This window comes from Schistocerca nitens, chromosome 6 (genome assembly GCF_023898315.1).
Source record: "Schistocerca nitens isolate TAMUIC-IGC-003100 chromosome 6, iqSchNite1.1, whole genome shotgun sequence".
NCBI classification, from domain to species: Eukaryota; Metazoa; Arthropoda; class Insecta; order Orthoptera; family Acrididae; genus Schistocerca; species Schistocerca nitens.
This window is the reverse complement of record NC_064619.1, coordinates 151,491,091-151,497,064: the sequence shown is the minus strand read 5'-3', so window position 1 is coordinate 151,497,064 and position 5,974 is coordinate 151,491,091. Positions and strand designations below refer to the sequence as shown.

Genomic DNA, 5,974 nt, shown 5'->3' with positions numbered 1-5,974 from the left:
AGTCTCTGTAGGCTCTCCTTTCATTTGTCATCACTGGATTACCTCACTAATCCGAGCCGTTGTGCTCATCTAAGTTCCTGTTATCCTGCATTTGTTTTCTAATTATTTGTTTTGTGTTACTAATTAAATACTGGATTGCTAATACGGGTCTACAAGGCCGCCCTGATGGATTTAGTTTATTTAAGTACACCTTGTATAGCTGTCTGAGACATTAGATCGGATGTGTGTGTGTCTACATGATTTATTAATTTCAAGTTTTTCTTTCATGGGCCCTGATACTGCGTTTATCTTAACAGAAATTGTTCAGAGTAACTGATTAATTTTAAATTACCATTGATTGTCTTTAACTGCTGCCTAGGTATATTTTTAAATTAACTTTAAAAAAATGTCACGTATTGTAGGCTAGTGAATGCGCTTCAACGGTTACCGTGACTGGCTTATGTAATTATTACAATTAATCACTCTTTGTTCATCTTTTAATGATAATGATGAATTTTGGTTTTGGGGGAGCTCAACTACTTGGTTATCAGCGTCCGTAAAAATTCCCATTCTTTCCACACCCTAGTCACGCCACTATTCCCGAATGATGATGAAACGGTGAGGAAAACACAAACACCCAGTCCCACGGTGAAGGAAATCCCCGATCCGGCCGGGAATCGAATCAAGGTACCCGTGATACAGAGACAGCAACGCTAGCCACTTTTTGTTGTTGTTGTTGATCTCATTTTGTTCGGTATTGGTCATTGTATTTGTTCGGAGCAGACGTCCCATGACGCTTGTTCAAGTTCATCATTAACGCATTCACTCAGTTTTTTATTACAGGGGGCAGTCAACATTCTGACCGCACACGCTGAGCTATCGCGCCGGCATTGTCACTATTTTGCGTGTCATCCTTGCGCAGGGGCCTTGCTAATCTTCTCTGTGTCGTTCCAATTTTCGTGTATGTACCACAGAAGCGAGTACAGAACGCTAGCCACTAGACCACGAGCTGCGGTCTATCTTTTACTGATTTATAATGAAATACTGTAAACGAAGTCTGAGAAAATTTCTTTACACTTTGGGGTCTGGTCCTGCCATTCAGCAGCCGATTGTGCTGGCGCCAAGGCAGCGCAGGGTTTCAAACAGCTTCGGCCGGAGTGAAAAATTCGAAGTCTCCTTCGGAGATAGGAAACAATGAAAAACATATATAGCCTGATTCTGAAGGTATTAACTGCAGTGAATTGTAGGCTAAACTACCACAAAAGAAAGTGCATGGAAGTTAAAAAGGTTCTTCTGTTAGTCTTGAATTGTTCGTTTGGATCTGTACGTACCAATCGCAATAGTCTTATTTCATTGCAGGCGAACCTCCAACAACGAACTGAATGACATACAGTACCTCACATTGCCTGGAATGTGCTGTACAAGGAAGGAAGCGAAGTCAACATCAGTACATAACTAGTAATGTTGAACACAGTTCTTAGCCGAATCGATAACATTCTCAAACGAAATAAATAATGTACATCAGAACGTCTGTAAAACAACGGATGTACTTAAAAACGTTTTTAATGTTGTAGTGAGGAAAAACTGTTCCCTAAACTTCCTATTACTGCCAGTTTAGCAATATATATAAGTAACATGTTTGTCCACTTTCATCATCTACATGTATACTCCGTAATTAACTGTGAAATGCATGGCAGAGCATACGTACCTTTGCACCAGTTATCAGGGCTCTCTCCTGTTCCATTCATGTATGGAGCGCGGAAAGATTGATTACTTAAATGTCTCTGTGCATGCTATAATCTGTCTCACCTTGTCTTCGCGATATCTCTGAGAACGTTCCGGAAGAAGCTGTAATATATTCCCAGATTCACCAGTTATATTTTCCAAGTAGGTTTTCACAGGATAGCCTGCGTCTGTCTTCAACCTTCCGCCAGTTCAGTAAGCAGCATCTCCGTGACGCTCTCCAATGGGCCGAACAAACCAGTGACCATTCGTGCTTCTCTTCTTTGTGTCCGTTCAACATCCTATGTTAGTCGTATATGGTACGGATCCTATACACTTGAGCAATATTCTAGGCTCGGTGGCACGAGTGTTTTGTATGCTGTCTCCTCAGTAGACTAGTTGCATTTTCCTAGAATTCTACTAATGAACCGCGGTCTCCCACCCGCTTTACCTACATGTGAGACTGTGATCGTTCCAGTTCATATCCCTACATACTGTTACACCCAGGTATTTGCACGTGTTTACAGATTAAAACAGTGACTCATAGATATTACAGATACAGGACACTACGTGGTTTCGTTTTGTGAAGTCAATTATTTTATATTTGTGAACATTTAAAACAAGCTGCCAATCTTTGCACCACGTAGAAATCTTATCAAGGTCTTACTGAATATTTGTGCAGCTTCTGTTAGACAGTCCTTCATTACAGATAACTGCATCATCTGCAAAAAGTGTAAGATTAATAGTAATGTTGTCCGCAAGTTCATTAGTATACTGGAAGTTGTTTCGATATATTTCGATGACTCTTCATCCAAGATAACTTGCTGCGTCCTCAATCCCATCACAAATTTCTCTTGATATCCCATCTTGTAACCGTACTTTTGATAACAAGCATAGTCGTGATACTGAGTCAAATGCTTTTAGGAAATCGAGAAATACTGCAGCTACCTCACTGCCTTGATCCATGGTTTTTGTATGTCATGTCTTGAAAAAGGCGAGTTGAATTTCATATGATCTATGTCTTCGGAATCCCCATTCTGTTCCAGGTACCTCATTACGTTTGAGATCAGAGTATCTACTGTCTACTATCAAACGGCTTCCAGGGGCAACAAAAATTTGATTTTCAATATTTCTATATACATAGTGATCGGATTTAAAAACCTTAAAATACTGACGTAATACACTCATATACAGATAGTACCCAGTCAACGGAGAACAAAAAAGGTCAACTAGGTGAAGAAATTCATGTAGTGGCAAATTTTTACACATAGGGGAATGCCATGCATAACATACAGAAATCCTGACAGGTGGGGTGTGGGTGCATCTGAAGGTCACTTTTTTTGTTTTTCTTAAATAAGTCGAAAACCACAACTTCTAGCGATGATGATTCGCAGTATAAAATTAAATTATATTAAATTTCCTACAAGAAAGGTCGCATTACTCTTATATCTAGAGCTCATGGTTTCTGCGTTGCAAGGGATGGAAAAAAATCAGATCAATAAAACTAGTGTTTTAATGATATAAAAATTAATATTTTTGATAAATGAAGTTGCTTAAGAACAAATATTAAATGTGTGTACGAGGTCTAAGAGCAGCAGAGCTATACTGAGATGAACTGTGTTCTGGGTGTATAACTGGGTATAGGGTGGAGGAGAAGCGCGAGGGAAAGGAGGTCGCCGGATGGTAGTCGTGCAGTTCCCTCTGCAAACTGAAGAGCGAGCAGCCAGATGCCCACCCTTTTCTACCCCACTATATCACAAGAAGCAGCTACAGGGTGTTTCACAAAGTTATGCTAACCGTTTCGCAGCTCAGCTTATGTATCAGCAGCGATGCAATGTGCAGACATGCCCTGGGGATGTTTATTTTCCACGAAGTGCGTTAACACTACGTGGACTGCAGGCACGGATTATTAATAATACTAAAGCAAGAAACGCATACGGACAGAATCTACGTAAATCTCTGCACACTGTTCTACACTGCTAGAGGGCAAATTGATTATTAGTCACCCTGCACGATAGCTGTAGCATTCTTCCTCGAAAGGTAACATCCCCCATCACGAGCGCTGCTCGTTTTTCAGTTTACAGGCTATGTCTCCCCAGATTTCCTGTCCAGTTCTCTACTTTTTTTACGGTGGTAGCCGAAATGACGTCACTGAACTCGTGTTTATATAGTGCAGTTATTTTCAGATTATTAAGTGAGTACTTATTTGCAGTTGTTAAGTGAGTTACCTAACAGAGCTCAATTGCTGGAGCCGTCAACTGTATATCACACTGAAGAGGTTGCTGTCAATATGTATTCGACAATGTCTATTTCACTGTCTCCATTATCAATGGCTGGAATACTTTTCACAGAATGAGGGATACAAAATACTTCACCCCATCCTCAGCTCTCCCAGCATCTGAAGAGTGTCAGAAACTTAAACTGGAGCCCTCTGCAACAGAACTTGCGATATTTCAACATAAGCAATACATTACAGCAGATTACTGTTCTTGACATGAGCATGATCAGTTATATTCCGTCAGGAATATTCACATCCACTTTCCACGATATACTACTTGCAGTAGTATTACTAGTAACTTGTATCTGTATAAACACACCTCAGGGCATGTCTGTGCACTGCTTCTCCAATTATTCAAGCAGGGGGTCGGTATATTATTGCGAAACAGCCTTTAGTTGCTTCTTGCCTGTAGTGGGGTAGAGAATGTGGGGAATCGCCTGCTCGCTGTTCTGTTTGCCAGACATACGAATGAGGGAATCTACCTTCGAACTCCTCCCCCCCCCCTCCCTCTCTGCACCATCACCTCCAGCCTATCACACCCACAGAACACAGCTTATCCCTGCACTTAGATGTGGTACACATGTTTTATATTTGTTATTAACCCATTATTAACAGTAACAAGATCCTTAATGCTGTGAGGGATCCAGTACAGTAAGAAAAGTGTTAACAGTTATTTAGCTGACTGTAAGACTTGTGGTAGCATAACTCCCCGCGTGCAAATACCCAGATTATATTCACCCAGTATTTGAGAATGAGAAAGCACTTAGTGACTTGCAGCCAACTTTATACATAATTGCAAGCCTTGCTGAAACATTTTTGCTTTCAGAGGCTGCTATCCAGATGACTAACTGTATGTGGGGTGCAGACAAAGGTTTTTTAGATTAGCGACGATCTATCTAGTGCAGAAAATAGCTGCAGGAGACCCAAAGTTTCAAAGAAATGCACCCCCACATACGAGAGTATTAAAATCCTAGTGGTTAACTGCTGAAGCATTCGCTACAAATTAGCAGAGTTTGAAGCGCTCCTCAAAAGCAGTGAAGCATTCATAGCAGTACGTAAAGAAAACTGATTGAAATGCGAAACTGACAGCAGTGAGATTTTGGGGCAAAACTGAAGACAGGTTAATGGGAAATGGAGGTGCTGTATGTGTCGCAGTAGATAAAAAACTGACATCTACCGAGATATAAATTGAAGGTTCACGTGAAATTGTCTGGGCAAGAAACAGTACTCGGGCATATGACTATAATTAGACCCTTCTATCTGCTGCTGCCAGTCTTACTTCTTGATGCAACCGAAAACGTGAGAGAAAAACTCATTTCGCTAGTATGTAAGTTTCCTATTCACAGCGTAATCATTGGAAGAAGCTTAAATCGTCCAACAACTAATTGGGATAATTACATTTTGTCAGTGGTGGGAGGGACAACATATCATGTGAGACATTCCTCAATATCTTCTCTGAAAACTACCTAGAACAGATAGTTCGGAACCCCACGCATGATGGAAATATATTGGATCTAATGGAAACAAACAGACCTGGTCTCTTTGCGGGTGTCCACATCGAAACTAATATCAGTAAACTACTTGGCAGTTGTAGCAACAATGATTAACAAAGTAAAAAGGGCAACTAAAACAAATGGAAAGATTCATATACTCAATATAATAGATAAACAAGAAGTAGTGTCATATCTCAATGAGAAACTTTATAACGTCCCAAACTTTTACATCAAATTTACCCAAAGTAATGTAACTATGTCAGGCACCTCTGAATAATATATCGATAAGCATACAAAGATCATGATGTGTAATTAGTACAGATAGTTGTGAAACGAGGGCACCACTCTTTTTTCTTTTAAGTTTTGCTCTTTTCTTTTTGCCATTATGTTGTCTCTCGCGGTTAGCGTGATTCACGTTACGCAATTAATTCTGCGGATTCGATGAAATTGTCATGGGACATCTTTCTTGGACTGTTACTTAACTATTTGCAACTGTAACTGT

At 40.2% G+C, this 5,974-nt stretch overlaps 1 non-coding gene across 1 annotated transcript; it reads right to left on the bottom strand.

Annotated features, from left to right (window-relative positions):
- Window positions 1-856: 856 nt before the first annotated feature.
- LOC126191745 (U6 spliceosomal RNA) lies at window positions 857-963 on the bottom strand. Its single transcript, XR_007538463.1, has one exon. It is a non-coding gene; the product is annotated as a U6 spliceosomal RNA (small nuclear RNA).
- Window positions 964-5,974: the final 5,011 nt, after the last annotated feature.